At 37.6% G+C, this 17,979-nt stretch overlaps 1 long non-coding RNA gene across 1 annotated transcript; it reads left to right on the top strand.

Moving 5' to 3' along the window:
• The first annotated feature begins 11,546 nt into the window (after nucleotides 1–11,546).
• LOC132151163 (uncharacterized) lies at nucleotides 11,547–13,705 on the top strand. The gene is made up of 3 exons (XR_009436325.1): nucleotides 11,547–11,755; nucleotides 13,006–13,125; nucleotides 13,500–13,705. It is a non-coding gene; the product is annotated as an uncharacterized LOC132151163 (long non-coding RNA).
• The last annotated feature ends 4,274 nt before the right edge of the window (nucleotides 13,706–17,979 follow it).

Raw genomic sequence — 17,979 nt, 5'->3', positions numbered from 1 at the left:
GTTTGGGGTTACATTTGAACTTAAATGAGTGGAGCTTATGCTTAGGCTGTGGGCGGCTATAAGATGGTGTTAGTTGAGTCACTAACGTGAATGCGGTGAATGATCTTTGCTCACTTGATACTCCCATGCATTACATTCACGAAAAAAAATGTTAATGCATGCTATGTGACATTATAGCATATGTAACACTATGTTTTTTTACTGAAGCATTTAAAGTTAATTTGATCAACACTGAATGACTGAATCACAGAATAACAGTAATCACAGAATAATTCAAAAGAAAGTGAGATGAAAGTGAATCAAGAGGAAAGAAAAGATAGACCTGTCTAGTTATAAGGATAGTCCAACCAAAAGAAGACTTGAAAATTATGGCTTAATTTATATAAAATTCTTTAAACAAACAGTTGACTGTATAGCCATTAACTTCCATGGTATTTTTTTCCATGTTGGCTAGCAGCAACTGTTTGGTTACCAACATTATTCAGTATATCTTCTATTGTGCTCAACAGAAGAAATAAACTCACATAGGTTTGAGGGTGAGTAAATTATGACAGAATTTTCATTTTTTCACTCTCTTTAAATAGCTTCTTTGACCTCAAAATATGCTCTAATTTGGGACAAATGTACCGTCTACCACGATCTACCACAAAGAGTCCAAGTCCACGTCTAACATAAACAAAGATTTGTAGACCAAGCTGCAAAGTGTATCAGGTCCTCATATTAGAAAAGGCAAACCATTAAAACAGAGCTGATTCAAGCTGGCAATGATCTGCACAATTTGCACAAAATTCAAATCTAAATCAAATAACTTAAAGAAATAGTACAGTTACAAATAACAGGACACTGAATAATTAAGCTTTAAAAAATAATGCAAAAGCACCATAAAACAAACCTTTATAATTTTGCGTCCTTTTTGAACCCTGAAATCGTCAGTCCTGCTGAGCAATCAGTTACCAACATTAGTATTTCTCCTTTTGTGTCCTAAAGAAGAAAGAAAATCAAACAGACAGGAAAAAAAATATGAGTGTGAGGTTTTGATTCTTTGGGAAACTATTCCTTTAATGTTGATATCTCGGCTGTGTGTATATGTGGGTGCAATTAAATTAAATATTTAGTAATGCTTTGTAAATGTAAACCCCCTGTTAAGCATACCAATAAAACCTATTTTAGTCTTGCAAAGACTAATGTAACTATCATAAAATAACAAAGGCACCGAAAAGAGGAGACAAAGTGGTGTCTGGACTCTAAATGTCACACTATCCTTGACAGAGCTTCCAACAACTCTGTCTACACAATGAAGACCTCCTCGGGATCCAGACAGAGAGACAGAGATGTGAGTAATGCTTTGCTGCCAATACATTCCCTGCAGTGTTTTAGTGCAGATACTTGAGAAAAGTTATGTTGCACCAGTGGTTTTGGGCTCAGCATGCATTAGTTTTTACACAATAAGTATGATTGTGAAGGGTAAAAAATGATATGAAGTATTGCCTAAGGGCATATGCACTTCCAGATAAGCAATGTCATCTTTATTTTTCACAGATCAGCATTCAGTTGTATCATACTTCTGCTTTTAGGGTTTTAGGGTATCCAAAAATACAACTAGTCAATGTGCATGTTGAAAGATCTTTGATCGCCGTTCATTTCAAAGACTTCAAAGACTTTTTGTAGGAATACTGAAATTTGTGTAGCAGGGAGTGGACGCAGCTCTGGAAAAAGTTTGCTGATGTTATTACAGCTGTACCCTAACTACAATATGACTTCACAGACCACAGCCAATCAAAACTAAAAGAACTCATTGGCCTGATCCAATCAACACTGCAATAACGCCAGCCACTGAAGTTGAAATTATTGCCAGTGTTAGGGGGAAAGTTTAATATCTGAACATTTGGCAGTTAGGTTCCACATATAAAACTGAAACAGCAGAAAGTCACTAAGTCTAAGTGCACAACATCGCATTTCATCAATGCCCTTTTCCCCATTAATATTTAGATTGTGGCAACATTCATCTTTGCAAAGATGACGATGGGTTAATGGTAGAGCCTTGATTAAATATGTGATTGGACCACAATGTCAATCTGAAATGACTATAGTCTATTATCAAGATCCCATGATGATTTACTTGCAAATCATTCCAAACTTTAAAGTTAAAAGCCATGTTGATTGCTATTGTTTGGGAAAACATAAAAAAGCCTTTATCTAAATCTATAGTCAAATTGCACGGATGCACTACACAATCTAAAGTGATCTAAATGACCTTGATAGAATCCCATGCATCAAACCCAGCTCTGGTTAAATGATAACCATTGTTGATGACTCAAAATTTGCAGGGAAAAGAGGCAAGTAGACTAATGGGAGTTTCCACATCTGGCAGGTCTTAGGAAGGCTGAAGTGAAAAACAAGGGATAACAACTGAATCAGCCCGGTCTGCTCAAGTCTTTGTTGAATATCAGCCTTGTCATTCTTTTCTGTTGGCTAAATCTCTCTGTGTGTATGTGTCTGCGTGTGTCTTGTGTTTATATTATATCACAAGCTTCTTTGTGACCGTCTACTGATGAGTTGAGTAAATTCCAAAGTTTATCTAAAAGTTTGAGTTTGGCATGTTGCAGCTGCTGTTAAGAATGCTTCATAAACTGAGGAGCACCATCTCTTGTTGATGGCCCCACAGAAGACTGCTTTAAATTATCTCGCACAGGAATCCTGACAGGGCTGTCTCAGCTGGTGCTAACTGAAAGCAGATTGTTGCTTAGAGTCAGTGTTGAAACAGCAGAACGCCTTAGATTACTGACTGTGGGTGATTAAAAATGGGGGATTGTTATTTTGTTGCGTCATGCGTTGGCGTGAATGCTGACAATAATATTTTTTTCTTCTTTTGCCGGAGATCTCAAAGGATTGGGCATAACACAAAGCGATTGTTCATACTGTCTTGCAAAAAAGTACCGTGGTAGTTTTGATTTCCTTGATGCCATGTTCAAAAACCAATAAGGAATGTCCTTTGGTATTGTTTTCTAAGTCATTGTCACACAATTGCAAAGTGATCCCATTGCCAGGTCATGCTTCGTTGTATTCTTTGACGATGCACTCTTTGTCTTTCAAAAACATCTGACTCATCCTGCTTTTCCGTCTCAAGGGTGGCTGACTCCCTTGAAACAAATGATTCTAATTCAGAAGAATATAATGGTCAGTCTTTAAACAAGCAAACCTTTCACCACAAAGACCTTTACCTTGCCCTTTCTGGCTCTCTGCACTACTATGGGTCACTGCCTGAGGCATGTTAGAGTTTACACTTAAGATCTCCAATCTCAAATGACAATCTCTTTGGCTCTTCAAGGCTTAACTCGGTGAGGGAAATGAATCCATCAGGGAAATGGCTGGTATGTAACCCGAAAACAGTGGGCAAGAGGCTGTTTTGCACTCAGTAGGCCTCGGTAAACTTTCACGCATCTGGGAGCCAATTGATTTAACGGCCAAAAAGAAATATGGCCTCCTTCTTTCTCCAGTGTGTGCTCACCCTTTGAGCCTCCCCACGCTCCTCCAAAAAGACTCTGGATTCCAGGAAAGCTGAAGTGGACTCTATAAATCAGCCTCCCCCTGTGACAGAGGAACTTGGGGTGAGACCGAGAGCCCTCCACCCCTGTTTCAAGAAGGGAACGGGATGTCTTTTACACGCTCCCCGCCTGAATTGCCTTCTCAGGCTCTAGCGTGCCTAGTATCTTCAGTGTTACAGTCTGTAAAGCTTTTTATAGCCCTAGCCAAACTGCCACGCAGGTGTCAATGTCAAACCTCTTCAATAACAGACTATTCTTTTAGCCATTAGTGTCGGTCCATGGCCATGGTGCCGTTACTTCTTTACTGCCTGTAATCAGCAGAGCTTCTTCTCCCTTTACCAGCTCTGGTATGCCTCACCGATGGGACAAAAAGGTGATGACAGCAGCTCCAGACGCAAGGAATGAAGGAGGACTAGATGTGTCTGGATGTCCAGGAAGGCTGAGGTTGATTTTAATGAAAGGTGATTGCATGATTAAATAAGGTGTGCATGTTTCCACAGGGATAATAGAGAAACTTCAACTGACACACTGCGGAAGCCAAGCCCATGTGAAGCGTAACTTGTCCTCACATGCAGATTCAATTTTGAGAAGGCGATTAGTAATGGGCAAGGTTCAACAGTGAATGACATATCCATCAAAGCATGTGCACTCAATAACACAAGGCTGAAATTACATATCCAAAATAAAAAATCAGTGAACATCCATACACAGTTCTGAGGTCTTCTCGCAGTTCTTTTCTTACCAGGACAGGGGGAAGGGTGGGTAGGGGGTGGTAGAGAAAGAGCATGAGACTTTGCAGCTGATTTTCTCTGTTACGTGGCCCAGTGGGGTGGAGCTGCTCTGGCCTGCCCCCTCTCTCCTATGGGACGTACTGCCTGTGCAAACAAACCGACCCCCGGGCCTCTGGTCTAATGGGAACCAGACTTACCCCAGCACAAAGGCCCAGCAAACTCCCCTCGTTTTGCACACACAGGCATCATGAGCTCCAGCTGAGGGACGCAGTCCAATTATCCCAAACAGACCTGAAACTATTCCCTCTCTTGTTTCCCACATAGCAGAGCGCCATGGTGTTTCATCTTTTAAAGCCACTCACCCTTGTGACCCCTCAACAAATGAATGCATGTACAGCCAGAGGCATAATGGCCATTCTGATCTGAGCCAAGACTATCTATCTATCTATCTATCTATCTATCTATCTATCTATCTATCTATCTATCTTCACTAAAAACAAGGGTTCAAGGGAGGAAACATTGTTCAAAAGATTGAGGTCTGTGATTTTTTTTAAAGAAATTAATATTTTTATTCAAGATGGTCACATCAATTTGGTAAGAAGTAAACAGAATTTTTTTTAGCTTTTACTGTACAAATCATAATGATATTTCTCAATTATACTGTTATACTATTATACAATTATACTGTTACTGTTTATGTATTTAGGTTTTTTAATCAAATAAATGCAGTATTGATTAGCATAAGAGACCTTTTTACAGACCCCAACCAACTTTTGTGTGTGTGTGTGTGTGTGTATGTGTATGTGTATGTGTATGTGTATATATATATATATATATATATATATATGAAAATTGGGCTCAATGTACTGTGTTAATATGAAAGAATTGTCTGTATTTATTCTTCTCGGTTGTTCTTTTTTGTAACGGGGAATACTATAAAAAGTTTTAGCAATAATAAAATATCATGTTGTTCATTTCTTTAGTCATTGCTTATCTCACATATGAGTCAAGACCACCACTGCAGCCCCCTCAAAAAACGAAGGTGCATGATGCCTCTACATAGAGTCGTCAATCTCCATCAGTCAGCTGTTCGAAACTTATCAAACCTCCCATCTCCAGTCACACAAACACCATGTTCTTTCCTCCTCCTCTCCTTTTTTCTCTATTGATTCATCTCTCTCTAGTTCCTGTTTTCTTACTTTCTTCTTTTTCTTCAGCCATCTCTTTTTCCATCGCACTTTTTCTTCCCCTCCCCCCTACAGCTCTTTGGTCTCCTTCATCTTCCTCTCCCCTGTTTTTCCATCCACCACCCCCATGTTACAAAAATGTAGTTTCAGTTTTTATCACGCTGGTAAACTATCCAAAATGTGCACTATTGTGTTTGTCCTTGGCCCAGTGCTGCTCTTACTTTCCTGGTAAGATCATGGATTTGTGGAGGAGGCCTTGTGAGAGGGACTAAAAGACAGCAGCTGTAGAGTAATGAGCTGAGCGGCAATCTAATATCTAATACATTTCACTAATTTCCAGCTCCAGTCTCCCTGGGCACAGGGTAGCACAGTCCATCATGATTTTAGATTGTTCACTGTTGGATGATACGAGCTGGATGATCTCATTGTGGGGTTATCTCAGAATGTTCAGCCAGATTTTGCACTGCTTTTTATTTGAATGGCCCATTTCGCAACTGGCTGAATCACAGCACTGATGAAACTAAGTTGGAAAGTCCTCCACAACACAATAAGTCTCCACATACAATTCACTGTTAAACAGACTGAGAGGGTTTGTCCCTGTTTCTCATAAACAGAAAGTCTTTTAGCATTTTTTTTACACCAAAAATCGTTCTGCCGATCAAACATGCCACTCATACTGAATGCTTTCACTGGTTTTTGGTCTACAGCCCACTTTTTGTACTCACTCTGTGTGTGGTACAGTTGTGGTGTGGTGTGCCAGATACGTATGTTCATATAAATGGTGTATGTTTTCTAAGAATGAGTGTTGGATAACATTTAAAACATATTGAGGTTTTGAGGTACAATGAAATGTTTTAATGTCAATGAACTGTGAGATTATGTCTTTTCATTGAGTCCTCTGTATCTGACTTCAGACCAGTCCTGGCAAGCTCAGATAGATTTTTTTTTCTTCTTTTGCTTTCTCTCTCAATTGGCGTGTTTTCTGGCAGGGCTTTTTTGTTAGCATGTAGGAGTGGTCTAGACCAGACTTACACTTCTGGGGAAGTGTGAATTCATATATTTGCATGTTCGGTTTCTTGCAGTGTCAGTGGAAAGGGTGCATGCATGTAATCGTCACTACCTGGCTGTGATGAATTATCGAATAAAGGGCAGGTGTCTGTAAAATAACCTGTGGCTTAGTGTGTTCATCTGAGCTGTGTCTCAAAGAAGGTAAAGTGTAACCTGAGGCTTTGGATGCCAGTTGCCTTATTTATCTGTCTTGAAAGTATTATCATAATCCCCTTAAAGCATCTGGAAACTTGCTTGAGATCAATAAACTCCTTTGTCTCTTTCCTGTTTGTGATGCCTTTCCCTTACGAAAAAGAAGATTATTCAAGTGTGCTATTAGTATACTTCTTTTCAACTAAAAATAGGAAAGTATGCTTTTTGTTTAGTTTTAGTTTAGTTTACTTCTCAGAAATGGGCTTTATTTACTTCTCAGAAATATACTTAAAATGACATTTAAGTATACTTGACTTTTATGGATGCTAGTATACATCTGTACAGAATTTCCAAAAGAAAAAAAAACACAAGTAAAGAAGAAAACACATGTAACACAATCATCTGAAAGTACCAAAAGTACACTTTTATATACTATAAATTGGGCCAATTTAGTCCCAAGGAGTATTGCAATAGTACACTTACAAGTATACTACTAGAACACTGATATTTGTATACTTGCTACATAAAGTATATTTTAAAATATACTTGAACTTTACATAAATATACTTATAAGTATATAAGTATATATGTATATAAGTGTAATAAACTTGAAGTATACTACTTTTTGTTAAGGGTTATGCAGCATATTCACGTCACTTTCAATTTGTTTTTTTATACAAACAAATTAAGTACATGTAAAATAGTGTTTAATCACTGTAATGTAATCTTCACTTTAAAGAGAACTTTAAACTTGCAAAAAAATTCAGTTTGGATGCTTAAAGGCGAAATAGAGCTCAGGGGAGTGTTTAATAAAAGTTTAAGTTGGGGGTGTTTTCAATCTTCTCCAAATTGAGTTCCAATGAATCTGCCAAGAAAAGCTCTCATGCATGCAATGCATAAAAATGTGCTTTGGTAAATAGTTTGCATGTGTGTTTTTGTCTTTATCCAGTATTCTTTTTCTGCATGTAAAATCACAAACTTGTCAGACTTTAGTGCATTTTAGCCTAAACCGATGCAACTAGGTCCATTTCGAATGAGTTTAATGCTCCCCCAATGACATTTCTGAGGCATGGACCCCTGGCAGGAACAAACGAAACACAAACAAACAGTCTTGATCACCATCAGCAATAGGGAATGAAGCTCTAGAAATTCTGTGAAATTCTGGCCTCTCTAGCTCTCACCAGGTCTGCTGCCACGTTTCCAGATGCTACAGAGCCCAGTGTTGAATTTATTTTCTTTATGAGGTGAAGAAAAAGGAATTAGCATCCAACACTGACGATGTGGCAAAAGTGAGAAAATACAGAGTTGGGGCTTTCTAACACCCCCAAATTCATCTCCCAACGCTCTACTGGCCCCCACCACCACCAGATGAAATATTCAGGGAAGTGTGGGATTACTTTCACAAGGAGAACTTGAACCCTTTGACTTCCTGCCTGGTGATGAGGTCACTAGTCTCTGAGGGAGTGTCTGTTGAATGCCTCACGCTCAATAACAGCCCGGCCAAGGCCAGAGAAGAGCGGGGGCTGGTATAGTCAGAGACTCTTGAGAAGGAGATTGAGGAGATGGAGGGGAGTGGAGGGTAGTGGAGGGGATGGGGGGGGTTGGAGGAGTGACTGAACTGGGCACAGCAGGGGGGTTTGGAGGTGACGGTGAGGACCGTATCGTCCAGGCTCTGGGCGTTCAGCCCAAACTCAGTGTGATTTCACATTATGGGGTGGAAATTTTCAGTAACACTGAGTGTGAGATCAAGTTGTGATCATCCGCCATCGCAGATGGGTCCTCGAGCAACGTCTTACATGAGGGAGGGTCCATATTGCTGATAGATATATTGAAATAATGAACGGCACTGTAGTGTCTTCCCATCCGCCCCTCAGGCTCAAGGTTTATTATGCAGATGGTGTGGGAGAGAATACTAAGCCTTTTGACAAATCCAAACCAGATGAAGGCCAAATCGCTCGCATGAATATACTGTCTGTGCAATGTTCAATGAAATAAGCCCAGTTACAGACTCTGTATGGGGCGTCCTGTCGCAGCTGGGCTGATGTCGCTGAGGATGAAGGCCGAGCACCTGCCAGGCCACTCCAGCGGGCGGCTCCCTTTAGGTGGAGGCGAGTCGAGCATACAAAGCCATCTTGTTTGAGCTCGTGGTCCAGATGGAAGAGCTCTGTTGCCAAGGATGCCCCTTTCCACTTCCTGCTCCAAAATAATAACTGCCAGTCCTTCAAACAAAGAGTCATACACAGACGCTTACATATCTCTTCATCTGTTTTGTACGCTAGCTGCCTCTCACGCACACACGTTTGACCACACACTATTTCAGACCCATGCTGCAGTGGAATAATGACGGGAGAGAGTCGCACTCTCCCCATGAGAAAGGCCTTCTCTCTCAGCCCTGCATGGGCAATAATAGACTAATGTTTTCCAGATGCGCTCTTCAATGGCCGTACCCAGCATTGGAAGTACCCCTCTCGTGGGAGTCCTAACGATGCCCTGGGGGCCTTTGAGAGGGAAAGGTTTGAGTCTGTAGTCTCTTTCCCTTTTTACATACTCGCCTCCCACCGCAATCACAAGCTGCTGATCCCCGAATCGGCATGGCTGAAGGTCAAAGGGACAGAGAGACAAATTATTTTCCCAATCGGGTTCAGTTTGCATTCAGATTCCCATGCCATTTACACCACAAAGTGAACGAAAAGAGGTGTAGATCTGATTTTAAAAGGATGGCCATCTTTATTAATGGTTTTTCAACGGGTCAGATCTCTAATCGTCAGATAAACTCATGGGAATGTGACCTGACCACGTGACCTGTTTGTTTTATTAAGGCTGCGGGGAGGGCGATGAGAGGCTGGAAGGCAAGACATGGGTATCTGAGCTGTGCAAAGCATCCACTCAAATTTCAGGGCTCAAATGGTGTTCATTTGCCTCAAATTCCTCCAATTCCAAAGTCGACTGCTCTTGTAACATGCCCCGAGCTGATCTTTAGGTGATGCTGTTCTGGCTTTTCTCCTCCACCCATTTCCGTGAATTTTCTGAGGGCTGTATCTTCAGAGAAAAGTGCTGCATCTTCCCCGAGGGAGAATCCACAGCAGCTCTCAAGTGTAGGTCCGCTTGACCTTACTTTCTCCCTCGGAGAGAGTGCAAGAGCTGTCTGAGACAGAGTGTTCTCACAGGAAGAAGAGAGGGTGGGATTTAGTCTGAGTCTGAGAAAAACAGGCCCGTTAGCTTTAATCTCTGCCTCAGCGCAGGGCTGGAAAGGGCCACTGGGGAATGACCAAAGCCACGAAACCTTAGCCTGTTGGCGTACCATGTTAGTCCTTCTGATAAAAACCAGCACCTTTCATTCAATCTTTATAGACATACATAACTTTGAAATGGTTGTAGAGAGGCGTATCAAAGATTTTTTTTTTTTTAAATCAAACTGAGTTGGGCCTTATCTAACAAATGGCATTAAGATACTTTAAGGAATGTGGCGAAACGAGGGTAAAAAAAATAGCAACTCTGTGGCGTGAGAGTAAAACTCGTATTAACGGGATGGAGGGACTCTGTGAGAGTATGTCCATCTGCAACACACACTGTGGAGCCCACCCAAAACAAACAAACAAAAGTTAAAGACACTCTCTCTGAATTTAAAATATAGAGAATAAAAACAGTTCAACATGTTTAACATCCTGTGACAAAGTCCTCCTAAATAATAAGGCATTTGATTGCTATTTTGGGTAAAACTTGTGAAAGTTATCTATGATATTTCCACTGGTAGATATAATCTGTTTCAACTAATGTGGGTGTTGTGAGTACTGGCAACTGTTAAAACCTCTGCACGTAATCTCAGTAAGCCAACTGTAAATCAATCACAAGTCTGTTTTTTAGAATGCTTACGAATTAGTCTATAGAACTTGCCCATAAAACCTGAAAATATTCGTCATGGCTGAATCACAAAAGCAGGCAAAGGGGGTTTTATGAGAAGTGTCTCAGATAGCTCATCAGCGCTCTGTATTGCTGAGGTAGAGCGTAAAAACTTTAAAGACATGAAAAACTCACAGAGAAGACCTGAAGAAGTCTGTTTGACATCCTTAATCATGTCCTCATGAGCCTAACCACACTTTCACAACCAGAATGGTTGTCTGAGGTTCTTGTGGTTGCCATTGCTGATCTTTCCTAAATCCTGGAGAAACACAAAACTGTTGGATGTTTGGATCAATACTATTGGACAAACCGCCTGTTAGCAAACACCGAGTTAACCAAATCACAAAAAGTTCAGTTTTCCGTGAAAAAAAAAAGTCACGTAAATCTGCTACACGTGTAAGTGACTGTATCGAGTGTTAGCATACTGGCGCCATCTTGTGTGTTGAAAATAATGTCTTCTCTCTGTATTTGTAGCTTTCAGTTTTATCTACGTTTAAAGCTGAAATACAAACAAAACATTGCGTTAATTGCTAAGTTTAAGCGTGATTCATCTGCTATATTAGTTATTGTTTTAGTGTACTGCACAGTATGCACACAATTTACAATATTTTCACAGGAATTACAGCTTGAGGGAAGGTAACTAACTGAAAGTTTAGCTAAAGGCCAACAAAATCTAAGCATGGCATTAAACTAAATGATGGTATGAAAAAAACGGACCAAAGTAAGGATCTAATAGGAGCATTTTTGGGGTAATTAAAATGAGCACACATTTAGCATTAGTAAATCCCCATCCGCTTAAAACTTAATTTAAAACATCAAAACAATGTCCGTGTAGGTTTAGGATGTATGTTATAAACAAAGACTAGAAAAATACAGCTACAATACTTTAAAATTTTAAATTTTAACTGAAACCACTAGATGGCGGCATTGTTCTGGATATCCTTGCATAATGTTTTCATGAACTATTTATTCTTGTGCTTTATATGAACTGCAGCTGTACAGTCCTTGTAAGGCAATGAAAGGTCGGGCTGGGATCACGTTTTGAGAAACTGAGAGATCATATGTAGCTGTAGCTGCTTGGTAGCATCTGACACAAGAAAAGTTAAACCCCTTTCAGAAAATCAACTATTGTAATGAAGGTGAACTATCAACTGCATGTGAACCTCTCAAGACAATTGTATCTTTCATGAATGTGAGTTTTTTATGAAGATTGTCATTTACACTTAACATTTTAAACATTTATACCATTTATTAATTAGAATATTTGTTAGTCTAAGTACTAATTTTGTCTGTTACATTTTACTCTTTTTTTCATGAATTGTTTTGTATTAAATAATAATCAGTTTTACTTGCTGAAGCTAAAAAAGTGATATATATATATATATTTCCTGAGAAATATGCACTGGAATAAATGTGTAAAATAATAAATAAAAATAAAAAATAAATTTAAAAAAAGTCCCCAAAGTGCCATGGTACTGCTTCAGGGACTTTCCCTATTTTTTCATAACAGACTAAAAGCACAAAAATAATGCTTTAGATTTTAATAAGATTTTAAATCAAAATATAAAGCAAAAACACTTTTGTTTCAATCTGTATTTTAAAAAATCTAATACAGTTCTTGAATATATGTAACCGTGTCTTTCACCTAAAACATATGAAAACGAAACTGAAACAATGTTTTTTTAAGACACTATTCTCATAATTCATAAAAAAAATCAATGCATGTAATATTTTACATTTTCAAAAAATGTCCTTTGTTAACAATAAAATATGACAAAAAATTTAACAAATATTGTTACTATTGTGAACCTGTAATAAATGAACATAATCTCCCCAACAGTGTTTCAGAATCTCATTTCTGTCATCACCACTGACCATCGCCTGTGTTGACGTCTTTTTCTTTTTTTGATAGCAAAAAAAAGAATTTCCATCATTTGTGTAAGACAGGACAGGACAGACAGTCAAACAGGATTCTGCTTACTGTATAAAATGGAATCTATCTTCCATAACTTCATGACATACACGTTTTCATTTCATTGTTATCGGTTTGACTCGTGACATAAAAGGTGAAGCATTACAATATGAAAGGGGATTTTGGCAGGATGGCCAAAGGGGTGGGCTGTGGGCTATTGAGTGAGCTTGAGTTCATTGGGGAAATCACGTGACCTCCCAGCAAACCAGCTTCTTTTTAATGCTTTAGAAGAAGAAGAAGAAGAAGACAAAGGGTGTAAACCTATAAATTAAAGGAATGTCCTGAAAAGACACAGCAAATGAAATAACAACATGGGCTTAAATAGTTTCGTAAATAATTTATTACTTCAAGGATCTTTGACATTCACCATGGGGAGGAAATAAAACATCCTGTCACCTTAGACCTATTGCAAAGTAGCTATCTGTATGCAAACCATATTTTACAGCAAGTTTGACTCCTTCTTTCCTCAGTAAATTCCATGGATGCAGTATGGAAAAAGTGGGACATTCCCAATGGCATGCTGGTGTGTGGAAACAGGACTTTTCCTGGAAATGATCAATTATGCTCTGGATGAATGAAAACAACTCGTTGTAAGACCAGAAATGCAATATTAAAGAGCTTGAGTGTTTAAAGTCCGCATGAAATTAAAATTGACTTTATATACTTTACTAGCGCACCAATGTCTTGGTGTACCTAAACAATTAATCCTTGCAAGTTAATCCGCCTGAAAAAAAAAATGTTTGTTTTTGTAATCTTTAATCGAAATCTGAACATTTGCTTCCGCTCTGGAATAGCATTCCTTTAATGATGACGTCAGTTTGACGGCTTGGGCAAAATTAGTGGAAATGAAACAGTCAATTCAGTTAACATTATTTAGTAAAGTGATTTCCCCTTTGATTAAAATATATTTAACAAACATAATTAATGTAACCATTTTAAAGAAAAAAAGGTTGTTTTGTTATAGCTTGTAAAGAAATGCTTATATTTCTGCACTGGCCATCGGAGCGAAACAACCCCGTGACGTCACATGTGGTGGTACTGCAAGATGGCGGCGCCCTTGGTCCTAAAGCTATAACAAAACAACCATTTTTCTTTAAAAATTGTACATTAATCATGTTTGTTTTATATACATTTTATTAAAATGGAAGTTGTTTTCCCAAATAATGCAAACTTGACTGGCTGCTTCACTTGAAAGGTGCAATATGTGATATTTACAATGATATTATGCAGCGCCTGAAAGTTAGCGGAGGACTATTTTCAGGTGCTGCTTAATATGCACCCATGGTACAGAAGCAAAGTTCCTTGATTATGAGAGTATAGTTCCTAACCATGTCAGCCTAGAAAATCGCAAATTTTTGTTTTTCATCAGTCTTAGTACACGATGTAACCACAGAAGAGTCAAGTTTTAAATAGGAAAAATATCAAAATTCTTTGATCCTTTTTGAGCGAGATGCTAACGGTCTAATCAGATTCAACCATCTATGCTAAGCTAAGATAAAGTAGGCTACTACAGACCCAGAGATCTGCTAAATGGATTAGAAAACATTAAAACTAAACTATTTAACTCTAGGAGAGTTGGAAAATGAGCCTATTTACAAAAATAGTGTATGTTCCTTCAACATTAAATTACTACCCTTATGAAAAATAAGTTTATTCAAGTGTGCTATTAGTATACTTCTTTTAAACTAAAATAGGAAAGTATGCTTTTAGTTTACTTCTCAGAAATGGGCTTAATGTACTCCTCAGAAATATACATAAAATTACATTGAAGTATACTTGACTTATACATAAAAAAGTCTAAATATATTTGAGCTATACTCCTAGAATCCGTGTTTTCATTATTATACTGTAAAGGGCACTAGTACACATCTTCTGCACAGAATTTACAAAAAAATAAATAAACAGAAGCGATGAAGAAAAAAGAAACAATGGATGCTAACACATGTAATCTAACACAATCATCTTACATGAAACAGCATCAAAACTGTAACGTTATGGAATAAAATGTTGTTGACCGAAGCTTTTTGTTCAAAATGTTATTTCTTTATTTCTTATGAAACTTACTCACATTAAAGTGTTTCAAAAAGAATCCATGAAGCTAGAATAAAATGTTTTTTTGTTTCTTTTTTTGTTGTTCTTTATTTGGATGTTTTGTATGTTCAGATATTCATATAACAGAATATATAAAAATTAAAACCTAAATAGGGAAAAAGTAGAATACTTAAAGTATGATGTAAAGTTCACTTAAAGAAAACTTATGAGTACCTGCAGTATAAAAATACTACAATAGTAGTTTACTGAGACTGTAATTCAAAGTGTACAAAGTATTTAATTAGTAAACTATCAGTAAACCTAAGTTTACTTTTAGTATAATTGCAGTACAAACTACAAACATAGAGGTAAACTAGTAGTGTACTCAAAGTTTGCTACTGTTATACTTAAAAGTATACTTTTATATACTGAAAAGTGGGCCAATTTAGTCCCAAAGAGTATTGAAACAGTACACTTACAAGTATACTACTAGAACACTGATATTTGTATACTTGCTACATAAAGTATACTTAAAAATATACTTGAACTTTACTTAAGTATAATTAATAAAATAAACTTGAAGTATACTACTTTTTGGTAAGGGTAAATATAAAGAACCATGAAATGTATAAAGTTGTGTGGGATGAATGCAGGTAAATGTTACATAAGCAAAAACAAACAAGAGCAGAGAAGCACACAGGGTTGTGGGGAAACAAAAATTCTGACCCTGATGGTGGCAGTTTTTATCTGAGAAGTACACTGTCGCTGCTCTTCATCGCTGCTACATCCTCATCGAATGACCTTCAAATGGCTTAAAAGGACATATTTGTTTTGGTTGGAATGCATAAGACTGGTGCCCAGGGTTTTGTGCTAGTTTGTAGACTATGAATTTGACCAGTCGGGGATATAAACATGTTCAGTATTTTGAGTTGATTTTAGAACAAATTGTTTTAATTTCTTGTACATCTTCTAGCAACAAGGCTCATGTGTCTGTGTGAGTTTGGAATGTTGAGAAAGTCTGGTAGTGTGTGATCCTCAGTCATTTAGTTTATGATGTCCCATTTTTTCCCCTTAACTACAAAGCAGGCAAATGTATTATACCTAGAGTTTCTAAACCTGTTCAGATTAAAAAAATAATAATAATAATAATAATAATAATAAAAATTCTAAAAAAAAACAAGTAGGCTACACTCTTAAAAATAAAGTTTCTTCACGATTCCACAGAAGAACTTTTTTTGTTTAAATGATTCCATAAAGAACCTGTAACGAGGAGTCAGAGACATTCGGATCCATGTGCAGTGTTTATTTAGAAAACGTAGAAGTACCAGACAGAGGTCTGACAACAGCGTCAAAGACATCAGAATCAATGTCAGTTCTATAGAATCAGACAATACACAGGTAAACAGTCAGGAATAATCGCTCAGAAATGCAAGACAGGCTAAACAAGACTTCGCATCAAGTGAGTGTTTGGCTTCAGCTTAAACAGGGAGTGGAATGAGGAACACCTGGTGGTGATTAGTCCGATGTGCGGGGCATATGGGTAATGTAGTTCAGCAAGGCATTAGTACTCAGGAGAAGGTGCCCTGTGGCTTTTGGAGAGAGCCACAGAGGCCAGGGTCATGACAGAACCGTTCACATCTGATTATAAAATGGTAATAAGAGATGATTCTTTAAAGATACTTTTGACTAAATGGTTCTTTGTTAAATCAAAAATGGTTCTTCCATGGCATCGCTGTGAAGAACATTTTAAGCACCTTTATTTTTAAGAATGTAGTCTAATAAAAATCTTTAGTCTATATTTGTTAATTTCCTTCCTCTGTAGTTTTTTGCTATGCAGGATAGTATAACACCTTAATACAACAGTATAATCCAGTCCCCAAATTTTTATCCAACAGAATAGTAGTGGTGAGGTTTTTGTTTGTTTGTTTTTCAGTGACCATATCTAGAGGTTCCATTGTTTTCATGTTCAAGTCCTTGAATAATTCATTCAACATTTTTGTTCAAAATGCTGCGACATTAGGAAGTGAAACACCAGTGTGTATTGTGAGGAGATGAAACAGTTGATACTATTTTGAATTAATTTGGAACTATTTTGAAGTAATATGTAACTGTCAATATTGTATTCAAATGTAAGTCACACTGTAGTAAAAATGTAATAAAAAATGTAGTAAAAAAAAAAAAAGGCATTATCACACTCATAATCATGCTGTTGGTCTGAATATGTTAAAAGACCTCCTTTGCTGGTGAGCTGTTGCTAATGTAGAAACCATGTAGAAACTCAGAGGAATTTTCTCTTGATCTGTGTTATCTATCCTGATGTCCCAATGCATTCCACCCACACCCCCACCCCACACTATTAAAACTCCCTCTTCCTGACATCAAAAAAATAAAGTAAATTATGCTGTGAGATTTCTTATCCTGTTTGTTAAAATGGAAGTCTCATTATGAGTTGCCGCTTTACTGAAATTTTTTAACCTAAAGAAAAACTGTGACGTTTATAACATAAAGTCTACTTTTGAGATGACTTGTTAGGTATTAAAGTTTGTAAAGCTATGGGTGTCTCAGTTTACTGAGAAGACACAGTGTACTCTGTTATTCAGTGAGAACTAAATACTCCAAAATGCACAATCTCAGAGACCTCAGTGCTTCCTGACTTCTTATCAGAATCAAACCAACTTAGCCCCAAATTTCCGGATTCCCATGGAACATATTTTTTCCTCCTGTAGGCTACCCATAGCAATTAACCAGAACCTACAGAAACATGTTTTGGAATTGCATGCCTTTATTAATTAATTTATTGACAGAGAAAAAGCCGGCAATAAATCAGGACAAACTGCAGCAACTCTGTCTGCCCAACACTGATTTAAAGATCATTTCACATTCAGTATGCAGACATGTTATGGACATCTTAACATTTGTTAAAACTTGAACGAAAAAAGTTTTGAAAGTTCTGTATTGTCATAAAGTAGATCTAATAAATATGAAAGACCAGATAAGGGTTTTGTACTCCAGTTATTTTTTTCCCTCTTTCTTGAAAGTCATTTTCTCTATGCACTCACTTGTTTAAGTATTATTACAAAAGCATTATTTGGTTATAAAATGAACAAATGTTATACTTATTTAATAGAGTTTTGAGATTAGGCTAGTGTTAGATAGTCTACCAACATACAAAACCCCTGCTAAAGAAAACAGGCTTGTTTTGTTTTTACTCACAGCCTACTAAATATAGCCCAAATCTAGCCCCAGTCTCCCCTTTCTAATGCAGTAACGTTACAAAAAGAGTCTGGATCTCTCGGTAAATTCCCATGTGTCATAGTCATTAAGGGTCTATGTGAAAGTATAAGTGGGAGTAAAGTTAAGTGGATTGTTAAGGAGAGTTAGATCGGATCTCTAACGTTACTCAGGAAAGGGCA

The sequence above is a fragment of the Carassius carassius genome, chromosome 1, assembly GCF_963082965.1.
Source record: "Carassius carassius chromosome 1, fCarCar2.1, whole genome shotgun sequence".
In the NCBI taxonomy this organism is placed as follows: Eukaryota; Metazoa; Chordata; class Actinopteri; order Cypriniformes; family Cyprinidae; genus Carassius; species Carassius carassius.
Note: the sequence above shows the minus strand (reverse complement) of the source record. Positions and strands in the feature narration are given on the sequence as shown.